The sequence below is a fragment of the Temnothorax nylanderi genome, unplaced genomic scaffold (assembly GCF_030848795.1).
Source record: "Temnothorax nylanderi isolate EJ_2023f unplaced genomic scaffold, tnyl_v1.0 TNYL_tig0071_pilon, whole genome shotgun sequence".
Classification (NCBI taxonomy): domain Eukaryota; kingdom Metazoa; phylum Arthropoda; class Insecta; order Hymenoptera; family Formicidae; genus Temnothorax; species Temnothorax nylanderi.
Genome location: NW_027249133.1, coordinates 867,619 through 880,440, shown reverse-complemented (window position 1 = coordinate 880,440; position 12,822 = coordinate 867,619). Strand labels below are relative to the sequence as shown.

Here is a 12,822-nt window from a genome sequence, read left to right as displayed (position 1 = left end):
TTTTTTGAAAATTCACGCTACTCGCGTACGTAAGGAGTGTAATAGGGAATAAACGATTCGAGTCATGTGATGAGACTACTTGCGCTGAAAGACTGCACTTAACCCACTTCCCCTCCTACATTAACCATCTCTTAACTTCTTACTCCTCATTGCTTTCTTCAAAGACGCTCCGTGAAATGCGTCGAATTGCAAGGAGTAGACGGCCGCCTCGGAGTGCATGAAATTGCCGCGCGTATATGCCGGCGTATATGCTGCGTTTAGAAAACTTAAAGTGCCTCTCACGGGAGTCGATATTAAAAGTAAAGAATCTACTAGAAGTATTAAAGCTCGGAAATTTCTCAATAAAAGCGATTATGGGTATTTGAAATATCGACTTTTAATATTTCGTATTTCCTCGAATCCTCGATTTCCTCAGTGTGTTTCTTCAAAGAATTTTCCGATTAAGATCGTCGCAGAATGCAGGTATTTTCAAAATGCTAAGTCTCTCTTGAAATGAGAAAGCTTTTAAGGTTTAAAGCTCTCTCGTGAAATGCATTTATTCCAGCTATCTCTCTTCCTATAAATGGTAAATATTAAATCACCGATAGTTATGAGGCTACATTCGATAAAATTGAAAGGCCACTTCGAATCGACGATAAAAATGTCGAAATACAAATTTATAACCTCGCAAAAAAAATAATTACAGCGCAATATTTTTAAAGAGGCATTTTAAATCTTGAAAACTTTACTCTCAAAGTTTTTCTCTAAGCGATGCTTCTGCTCCAAGTTGCACCATTTCCAAGTCAGCTGTGCAAAATTGACAAAAGTCTTCGACTTTGAGATCACGCGCAGAGGAAAGAAAAAATTATTTTCAACTTTGTCTTTAAAAGCTTTAAGTTTTCTTCTTAACATTTCTTCTTTGCCACCGATTTGAATGCTCTTTTATTTGGTTAAGGAGTGTATATTTAAAATATCAATTATTTATACCTTGCGACTGAATTCCGATTATTTAAAGATTTTTAATTTTACAATAATATATCATGTTACGCGTGTATTATCCCCGATCAATAATTTCTACGAAAACAATAACGAGCACAAGGCTTCGAGAACCACTCGAATTTCTCGTAATTCTACGAGATCGCTAGATCTGAAATTTTCCACATTCTCAAAGCTTTCCGAATCGCGTTGCGTGTAATATGTAGCTATTCCGAAATCCCGCGATTTGCTAGCCAACGATTTTCGACGGAGCGGACGAGCGAAGGGATGAAATTACGCGCGCAAACAAGCACAAACAATCGTTTTATTCCACAGATTTCAAGTCTTGATCTTGGCGGGGAGGAGAGAAGAGGTGGAGAGTGGGAAGGAGGGGGAGAGCGGTCTAAATGAATTTCTCCGGAAACGCGTTGAATCGATTAAACACGACGCGGGCGGTCGGTTGATTGAAATATCGAGTAAAAGCCGAGGGCCGATTCCCGCACCTGAGGCCGCCGCCCGCCGCCGCCGCCGCCGTCGCGTTGCGGAGAGCGCCCCGTTACAAAGAAGAATCGTTACGAGGAAGTGTTAAACTATCGCTTAATAGCCGGCGGGTTTTGGCGCGCTTCCGGCCGCCGTTTACATAACGGCCGTATTTACGTGCAACGTGGTCCGATAAAAACAAAAATGGGGGAAGGGGGCTCGTGCATTCTACCGGTACTTTTACGACAGCGCGGATTAATAATGCGGAGCCGCAGCATGGTGAAATTTCAACTTTTAGTGCTTCGCTCTTTAAGCACTCTAGTTCGCGCGTTTTATGCCGCTGAAATAAGGATTGATGACGGGAAGCTGTGATGATATTAACTTTCACATCTCCCAATGTTTTTGAGGAAGAGTTAGGGGAGAGGGAAAAGAACTAACTTTATCTCGTAAATATCCAAAATACAGCGTTTGTGATTTGTTCGAAAGCAAACGGATAATTTTTTAATGTCTTGATGTCTTCGCGCAAAAATTGTCACGTCTGATCACTACTCTAATATTACTACTGAGAAATAACTAAATACAGAATTTCAAAGAAAGTATTCAAAGTTCATTGTTCGATTATTTGAAATGAGGCAGGTAACTTGGTACTGTCTCAGTCTTTACGAAAATTGTCATGTCTGATTACTGCTGTCGAGAAATACAAACAATTAAAATTCTCACTTACCATTGTCTTAATTATAATTCATGAACAGCGATTTGTTCCAATTTGTTAAATATCCCAGTTTTGTGTTTCACAAAAAAAACGAGACCACGTGATATTCGAAGGAGCAACCAGAAAAATCTCTCTTTTGCCTTTTCAATGTAAAAATGCGAGGAAACGGAAAGTTATCACTTTTCTTTCTTTATCATTATTTTACGGCGCCTATCTCGTATTCGCGTTTCGAGCCGCCTCTCGTGGCGTTTCCGGTTGCGAGCGGGAAGCGAGAAGAAAAGCGAGAAAGAGAGAGGATTGCGGCGGATGGTTGGAAGGGGGGAGGGAGGGAGACCGCGGAGAGCGATATTGATTTTGCAGCAACAAACCGGCGGCGGACGCATTTCATAGCCTACCAGACGTAGCCAGACGCACGTTCGACGTGGCTACCGGCGGGCTTACCGTTAAAAAGCTCGCGGAACCTTCGTCGGGAGTCTCGGCGAGAGATTTGATAAGCCACGCCCTACAACCGCCGAACTTATCACCAACAAGGTTAGGCTTTATCGAAGTTTACAGGTCGGCGAATACGCGCTGGAGTCTTCCGAACGATTGCGAGTAATGCCGTCTCCCGCGCAATATCATTCTTCTCTCCCCCCTCCTCTCTCTCTCTCTCTCTCTCTCTCTCTCTCTCTCTCTCTCTTTCTCTCCGCGTGTTCTTGGATATTTTTAAAAAGAGAAGAGACAAAGAGATGAAGAGAAGAAGAAAAGAAGAAAAGAAGAAAAAGAGAAGAAAAAAGAGAAGAAGATTAGAAGAAATAAATGTTTTTGAAGAAAATCCCGAAATCTTCATCTTTCCATCCTTTTATTTCTGTCATTTATGACTTTTGTTTACATATCCTTCGTGAGAAGGGACGGTATCGCAATTTTTCGAATTATTTTGGATAAAGGCGAGCGCGGGAGAGGTTGATAAAAAATTCCGCGCGAGAACCCGCTCGCGAAATGAAAGTTGATTCTTTCGCCCGTCGCTGTTTTGGATTGCCGGGAAAGCTTTTTCGACCGCATTGTCGGTGCAGCCGGCGACGCGACATGACGTTGTAAAATGCATGTCAGCGCGGGCTTTATTAACGATCGCACGCGCGCACGCGTGACGCGCGTGTATCGCACGGCGATACGCGCTATTGTCTCCCTGATACGCGCGATGTAATACAAATCGCGGCATAATGGAAGAATAGCGGCACAGAAGTCGATGTCGACCGCTTTATCGCTTTATTATAAACGCTCAGACAAAGGGGATTTATGTGAAGACCGTCCTGTCACCGGCGGGAATTTCCATCCAAATGACGCGGAGCTATGTCAGCGCGACGTTTCATAATTTTTTTTTTCATGCATATATATATGTCCTCCAAAGAGATATATTTTTTCATATACGTTAACTTCAAAGTGCACATTTCAGCGAATAAAATTTTGTATGCAATAACGTGGATGGTTTTTTCGACATTTTCCTTCCCTTCTTTTCTCGTTCACGTAACAATAATTCCGCTTGGTATCTGAAGAGAGAATTAATAATAATTTCACATGAGCTTCTACATATATTAGTTTCGTCAGAAGTCTTATAACTTTTGAGTTGAATCTGACTTAATAGAAGCGATACGCGAATGAATGAAATATTACGAGCGACAATCGATATCATCAAAGTTGTCCGCGGATGTCGACAAGGAGGGATGATTACAGTCGATCAGAGGAGATCGCGTGATCAAAGGCCGGCTGGTAAGCGAAACACGTTCCTCCTGTCAACAGAGACGCTGGTTCACTTTGGCGAAGTCCTTGTCGATATCCTTGCGTGGACAACGTGATGACACAACACCGTCTTCGTCCGCACACGGCAATCGATCGACGAGATCCCTTCTCGATCGCATTAGAGCCGCCGATAACGATGCGTTTGTTTGAATACACAAAGATGGTGGGTAATATAAGCACAGATACCATACACTGGAATTTTCCAATTATCCTCGCGGCGTAATTCGAGCGCAATTAATCGCGCGCGTCGCTTTTAAGGCTAAAAAGCGACGCCCATCGGAAAATTATCAAGCTCTCTTAAATCGATTATCAGCTAAAAAGCACTTAGCGGCGGCCATTTCCACGCTAATAGACAGATACGCTTCAGCGCCGGCGAAGTGGAAGTGAAAAAAGAAGCTAATTATCAACAACTCATTTTGTCCCGACAACTTTCCATAATAATATGAAGATAAATAAAAAGAGCTGAAAGTCGTTTTCTATTTCTAAACTCCGAATGTATCATATATATATCATTATAAAAAGAGATTGCTTTTCGAAACACATCTGATTACAAAAAATTAATGATGTCTTTTAAATTTAACTGCCTATATCGAAACGTATAAACCAAAATTGTAAGTTTATACAAAACAACGTAATCGTAAATTTATGTGATGGAAAGAAGATTTCTCTTCAAGCGAAGATTCGTATAATTTTACGAATTCCAAAAGGCTCAAAACATTTTATCATCCTCGGATTCGCGGCGACCCTTCGCGCATCTTGGCGCTAATAAATCTTCGCTCGCGTGATGAGCCCCCCCCCCCCGGCGGACTCCATTAAAATAAAACTACCGGGTGTGTGTGCGAGAGAGAGAGAGAGAAAATCACGGGCTCACTCGCCCGCGATGCGATGCGAGTCGTAAACGCGCGCGGCGGACCGAAAACGTTGGACCGGCGCCAAGAATCGAAGCTGCGCGCGTGTCTCGACAGATTTGTTGATGCTTCCTGATGTTGCCGACAAAAGGATCGCGAGCGAGAGCCGAAAAATGGTGGATCGACGAGGTCCTCGTCGATTTATTTCCCGTCAATACGCCGGTCCGTTGTTTATCATCCTCCTCCTCCTCGAGGATGCAACCCGTGCAAACTCGACCGGATGTGGCGATCTATTCTCCGTCGCGGGTAGGATGCGAAATGACTGCAAGAACATGAAGAATAGTTGCAATAAATAAATAAATAAGCAAGCAGAGCGCGGGTACGTAATCTTGCAAAATGCAAGACTGCAGTGTATACGGATGCAAGACAAATGTCTTGGAGATGCAATTACTGTAGAACATATTTAAGGTTTTTTTCCTTTTTTCAATCTTTTTCTTTTCTCTCGAATATGTAATATCAGTTTGTGTTGATTTTTGCAAATTTTAATTTTTTCCTATATCTTAACAATTGAATTAATTTCTTAGATTAGGAAATAACAAGTTTAAAAATGGTCGTGTTTTTAAATAAATAAGCAAAAGTACTAATAAACGTTCGTAATCAGATACAGATGAAGATGGAAGAACACCTCAGGCTTACCGAAAGAAGATAAAATGACAATTTGCGGGAAGTGAAATTTGTTGTGCAATAAAAACGAGGGCGTGTGTAGCTTTTTTAATTCCCCGCGTCTTTATCTAAATCCATCAAAAATGAATCAATGTCGGATTAACTGAACCGGAGACACCGCCGGAAGCATAGACGTAATCCCTTTTTATTCCTATCCTCAATCACGCCGTATCAAGCTATCTGCCCTCCCGCGCCCTCCCGCGCCCTCCGACTGCCCCCTCCTCCTTTCCGTAATTTGCCGACTCGGCAATCTTTCTCTGATCACGGTATAGTTTGAATTTACTGCCTGATCCTGGGAGACGCCGACTTTTACGACGCAAGTAAAGGCGTGTCGCAATGCTCGACATCCCTCGACGAGCTTCCGAGCTCTATTTTCGATATTTCTACATTTTTTATATAGGTCGTAAAACTCGAAAAATTCTCTGACGGACTCGATGGTAACTTCCTCGCCGAAAAAAACTTAGCTCAAATTGTAATTACGGAAATATTGGCCGTGGGAAATTAGGGGTTTGCGGCAAGAAAACTTCCCAAGTGTGCAAGGGAATAACGAAGCGTTACCTTTTTTGGAGTAGTTTCGAGTGGCTCTTACTTCTCATGAGTTTTAATTTTACGAAGTTTCGCAAATTCGAAAAAAATTCAGACTTTGAAAACTTGCACATCAACGTAGCTTAACGTATATTTAAAATCATTAATATTCGAAAAACGCTTTAAATAAGAAACTTTATTCTTAAACTTTACCACATATTTCTCAAGAAATTAATTTACTAAAATATAACTCTATTTTTTAAATGATGATATTTAAATAACTAAATAACGATTAATTAGGTATTATATTTTTTGGTCGAGATTTCAGCGAAAGTCATTCGGTGTATCAACGCTTGGTGAAACATATAAGATCGTTGCCAGGGAACGTCCTGGGAAAGCGTATCAGGACGGAAATGTTGAAAAAGGGGTGCGCGGCAGCCAATTTTTGTGAGTGCATCTTGAAATAATCATAGCTTCGGTAAGTGGAGTTCCTCGTATCTACCATATTCCGCGCATACAGGCCAATTCAAAAGAAAGCTCCTGTTTCGCGCCGCACAAAGGTCCAGATATCCCGAAGCTATTCATTATACGACTTTATATCGTCGGAACTTTTTTAACCCTAGAGAGCATTTGTGGGGTAATACGTTACCCCACGCGAAATTCAAATTACGCCCCTGACTTAGGAAGGTTCGTTTCCATTGTTTTGTTTTTCGAAATTTTTTTACTATTTTTTTTACTACCAGAAACTGATGACTACTATCGTCTTCCCTATTAAAGAGCAAACAAAATTATCTATTACAAAGTTTTCTAACAACAAATAGAAACATTATACACGCGGTACAAATTTGGGGTAATTTATTACCCCGCTTGGCCTTTCACGTATGAGAAAATTAAGAAATGCTCTCTAGGGTTAATAACACTTTGGCGAAGAACTGCGATTTTTGTAGACATTGTCGATGGAGTTATATTGCTGCACAATAGCACTCTACCGTATCTATATTAGATTTACTGCGATATTATACGTTATGTACAATTTTATATCGCATGAAAGTAAAATGTAAACGTTCTAACAATCTCGTAAAGTAATATTGAATACGATAGAGGGTATTACATGAACGAACAGAAAACATGGCTGCGATCATAAACATTGGTAACGGAGTTAGTTCAGTTTTCCTTTAAATTCCAACTCATAAAACTTGGGCGTGAATTTCCGGCCCGTTCGAACCGGTGCGGCGATTCCTTTATCATGCGGCTTTTTCATCAGAATTACAAACAATTGCCTCGAGAATGCTTTTTAATCCCGGCCAATAAACCAATCGGGCTCGTTCCCGTAGCGGCGTCTTCCAGCCCGGCTGAAGAAGCTCTCACCCTGTTTTTCATCCCTCTCGCCAGAGTTCGACTCTCTTTTGTACTTTCTCTTTATATTTCTTTTTCCTCATCTTTCCTCTCTTTCCCCTCTTTTTTCCTCTTTCTCTCTCTTTCTTCTTTTCTTTTACTCTCCCGAGACCGCCGATAGCGATGCTCGGCTCTCTCGTCGCTTTTTAAAACAATCGGCGCTCGTAAACAACGTCATTCCCAGCCTTTTGTTTCTGCCGCCATCTTGCAGCGAGCTGCAGTTAACATGCTGGTTGTTACTACACGGACAATTATTTTTATTGCTTGCGTCCGACGTGTTTCCGGCGGCGACGGCGGTTTTAGACATTCATTCATCCTGAGGCAACGGGGTATAATCCGCAACGTTCGTTGCACCTCTATTCGGCTTTCAACAATAAATGTTTATTTCACTTTTCTTTACAAGTCTGTATGTACAATCGCACATACTTACATTCTAAGCGCGTTAACAATTTTTTTAAGTCATTTTACATTTTACAAACTTAAGGTCGTTCTCCGGAAAATCGATTTTATCTAGATTTTTTTGAAACTGTGAATATACATTAATTTAGGTGTGCTTTATGCGATAGTATAAATTTCAATACCTCTTGCGGTATTAAAAATCGAGATACTGAGTTTCAAAGTTTCAACTTTTAACATGTAATTCCTGTTTCGAGCTATTGTAAAAGAGACATTATAATGAATTGTGAAAAAAGTTTTCTCTAAATGTTTTTGAAAAATTAGTATATGATGCTCCATAAAAATAGAAATAATATGCAATTAAGTGTCAACACCCTTGCGGTACTCGTTTTCGAGAAATATTTGTGTAAAGTACGCGATTTGATGAATTTTTCGCTCGGTTCAGAGTGACAGAAGAGAAGAGGTGTCAATTACTTGGCAACGCCGCATGAGTTCTCACGCGTGAAGTTAACTTCTTATTTTTTAAATGTTATTATACGTAATATTTTGTATATAAGCATCTTTTTAAGCACGAATACAAGTTGAGCACGACTGGAGCCGGAGAACGTCCTTAACTGTTATTGCGTTTTATTACATGCATAATTGTAATGTATTTTTTAATATTATTGTTATTTTATTACGTTCTCGTCACGTAAAAATAAGAATTTAATTTTAAATAAATTTTCGTTCCTAAACAAGAACAAATGTATCTTGCGATATTTAATATAAATATTAAATATTAACGAATGTATATAATTAAAAAATAACAGATTTGCAAATATTATTTATAATGACAATTTCAAATATTATTAAACAAATAGGGAGTATAAATACAGAAATAAATATTGTAGAATTTATAAATGTTGTAATTAGAAAAACGTATACTATATTAAATATAAAAAATATATATTATATAAACATATACACATATCAATTTACTTTTTACGTTTGTGGTTACGGGAACTTCTGTTAATACTCTCTGGAAGCTCTCTTTACTTGCATTCACTTAATTAATATATTCTCATTATCTTCTTTTTTATTCTCCCGACTGCTGCCAACCTTCGGTTGGCGAAGACGAGGGAGTATGCGTTTCACCGAGGCCGAATCTTTGTTAGCTTAGTTCTTGACAACTACAACATACTTTGATATGTGCTTCCGTATATAAGTTTCTTATTGATCAAGCAAGGTTTATAGCGTATAATTTATTAATTGCATATTTTAAAAGAGCAGTTGGGAGACGCCACGCCAAATTTTATACTTAATATTTCAACATATATTTTTGCTTCTCTCTTTCTGTATGCATTTCTCTGTTTATGTATGTGTGCGTGCGTGCGTGCGTCGTGTACATGCACATGTATATAAGAATACACACGCACACACGTGGCGTCTCCCGACTGCTCTTTTAAAATATGCAATTAATAAATTATAGCGTAAATAAAAGAGTATTTTTCATTATAAAATTTGTCTTTAATTCACTTCTTTTTCATTAATATTCTACTTCCATTTCTAAAAAAGGCATGTTAAATCAATATTCGAATTTATCGAAATTTATTAATTGTTGTCGCTTTTCCGCGATGCCGATTGGTTCTCAGGCTACGCTTACTTCGTGAGCGGCTGTCATTGTATATTTTGACAGTTATGTGTATGAAAGAGTTAATAGTATAATAGTAATAGTATAATATTAAAACTAAATAGCGCGCGCAAAGCGCGCGTCTGTAATGCCTAATATAATAATAAGAAGAATAAATTGTAGTAAGTAATCAAGTATTTGTATGTATTTTCAATCATATTTGTTATTAGATAATATTTCCTAATAGTGTGTCAATTGTATTAATATTTTATAATTAATATTATTTTAAATTTTTAGAAGTTTTTAATTTTGTACTTTATACTTATTATTATATGTATATTACATTTTTATTACCAAATAAACCTGTCTTATGTACCAATTAATTTTTAAGACTTTTTGTTTATTATTATTTAAACTTTTTAAACCTGTTTTTGGTTAAATTTATTTTTGTATAAGTTTTTTTGTTTTTAAATTTTTTTTGTATGTTTTTGTTTTTACATTTTATTTTAAATTTTAGTTATTAAATTAATTTTTTTTATAAGTTTGTTTTTATTTATTAATTTTTATTTTCTGCATTTAATTTATTTGAAAGCCATTGATTTTCTTTCATTTCTTGCTCACGTATGGCCGATTTGAGAAATTGTTATTACCGTCGCTATTGTTGTTACTTGGAAACGACGAGAGATCCAGCTGGCGGTCATTCCGCGTGAAAGCTTTAAAGCCTTTGAAAGAGTAGACGAAAGCTCTTAGCATGTCGGAGTCGGTTAGCGGCGAGCGCTAAATGGAACTCGACGATTTAAGAGCGGTATGCAATCAGGTGAAACGCGATTATTTGTCGCAATATTCACTACATTTTCAGCGTTAGAAGGCTTCAGTAAATATGTTGGAAAAAACAAAAAGTTGCACAGTACAAAATCAAAATTTAATTTAAATCTGTATAATTATAAATAAAAGTTTAATAGAATTTATATATATTTATGTGTGTGTGTGTGTGTGTGTGTGTGTGTGTGTGTGTGTGTGTCATTTAAATTAATTTCTTATATAAGAAATTAAAATATATATGTAAGAAATATCATATATAATATATATGTATCAGAGGCATCTGTATATATAAAAAATACGTAGATATTTTTTAATTATTTTTTTCTATGATACATATTTTTAATATTTAAAAAATGACACTGAATTAAATATATTAAAGGATTAAATAATTTCATTTAATTTAATGTAACCCGAGACACTTAATCATACGCTAATTCTCAGTTCACGCCGTTGTCTTACTCGCCGTTTAGACAAACGCCATCATCCCGCGATCATCCCCTTAAGGGGGCTTGTTCCGGGCGCCGGAACGCCGCTCGCCTTTTAATTTTATCCACGGCAAAAATCTCGAAATCCCGTCGCGATCCCGGGGCGAGGGACTCCCGAGGATTAATGGTGCAGGGCTGGCTGGGTGGGCAAGGGTGTTGAACAGCGACGATTAAGTGTCGTCGCATAAGAATGCATCCCGAGCGCATAATAATCCCGGGCGATGCCTCATCGTGGCAATAAATGTCTCGCCGAGCGACGCCCGGTGTCATCGCCGCTGAAGGGAAAAGGTGGATAAATTGAAATTATCTTCCGCGCGTCCCCTCGGAAAGAGGGGGGGGGGCTGCAACCCACACTAAACCCGCCATCGCTCCGTCGTCGGTGTTAAGTCATCGTAAACAACGAGTGATGGCTCTGCGAGAGAAAAGCCGGTTGACTTATTACGTCCATCAGACGCGTTCCGGATGACCGGACAATTTCGCGGAGTCGTATAATCTCATTCGTTCAACCGGTAAATATACCAGCGATATACGGCATACGCTATAGCGAGCGAATTTACCTGTAGCGATGTTCGAGGCCGAGAAGAGAGACGCTTCATCGAAACGCATCGCGGCGAGGGTTACCGCAAAACTTGATCATTTATCGCTATTTTCATACGCGAGCTGAAGTTCAACCGTGAACGGCGGTTTCTTGCGCGAGATTGCACGCGCCACGCGCCTTTCATTAGCGGGAGTTGCCAGCCGGAAGGCAGAAGCGCGGTTAAAGTTGGGAAGCTGATTGGAGTACCTCGGCGGTTTACCGCTCTTCCCCGTTCTTTCCCTCCCCCCCCCCCTACGTTTATCTCCGCTTCCTCGTCTTTTCTCCCTTCTCCCGCCCATTCTCTCTTCGATCGTTTTCCAACTTTTCGAAAAGTGGCCGCGCTCATTAAGCACCAAAACAAACAATCCCAATGCAATTCAATGATCTTGTTTATTCCCACGAAAGTTACTCTCGCCATATTTGGGCGAAAGAAGCTATTGTTCGATTAGCGTTTCGAATTGCTTTTATCTTCTTGCCGATCGTCTCCCAACTTTTCAGACTCGAGGAATCTCCTTCGCCATTCGGGAATTCGACTTTGCAATTATTTCTGCGGCACGCTTCTCTCTCGGCAGGGAGAGGGGCTTTGTCCGATTTCGCAATTTCAGAATTCACATTTTCGAACCGCGGCTCGTTTCATTTTCAACAAATTAGGAAATAATTCTATTTTAAAGCAATTTAATTTGACGGACGTAAGGCTTAAAGGGTTAATCAGCGGGGAAAATTAACGGGTGATTTTTTTGCAATAAAAAGATCCGGACGAAAGTTGGCGAGCTCAAAGGAGCCTCATCGATTTTACAATCTACCCCCCTCGCGCAGACTATTATCCCCCTTTCTCTCTTCTTTCTTCTGATAACCCGACGTCTCTCCGCTCCTTTTCTTTTTCTTAATGTAGGTACGTCGCTGATTCGCAGTTAATGAAGCGAGAATGAACGTCGACAGGGGAGAAAAAAGACGCGTTTTGCAGAAATGGGGAACGTGCGTCCCCAGGAATTTTTTCGCGCCGGCCGTCGAGATAGGAATTTTTTTGCCGCTCGCGCGTAAATGGCCCGGCCAGGTTGAAATTATGTACCGAGAAGCGTGCTCGCGCCGCACTTTCCCCGCTGCTGCAGTTGCGATTCTTTCTCACGTTAGTGTTTCGGAGGAGCGGGAGGGGGCTATCGAGCGCAGAATATTGGACGGTTTATTTCCGGAGTATAATATTAATTTAGATAAAAATCTCATTAAAGCGTGTACGAAATGTGAATTAATCATTGTTAAATTAGTAAACAGCTGTTAATCAATTAGCTAAAAAAAATAATATTGAAAACAGATATAAGTATAAGATAATCTGACATATTTCGATAAAAATCATACTTTTTACCAAAGCCGATTACATCAATACAGAACGTCGCTTTACTATTCATTTATGTAGTAGATGTGATGTGCATTTTAGAAACTTTTTTAATTTTTAAGAACTTCTTTAATTTTTAAGAAGACGTGTGTGTGTGAGATGCGTTTTTTTTTAAGTCTGATACCTCCGG

At 39.4% G+C, this 12,822-nt stretch overlaps 1 protein-coding gene across 4 annotated transcripts in view; it reads left to right on the top strand.

Annotated features, from left to right (window-relative positions):
- Positions 1-12,822, top strand: part of LOC139773961 (uncharacterized) — a 102,477-nt gene that overhangs the window by 33,217 nt on the left and 56,438 nt on the right. The gene's annotated exons all lie outside the window — the stretch shown is intronic.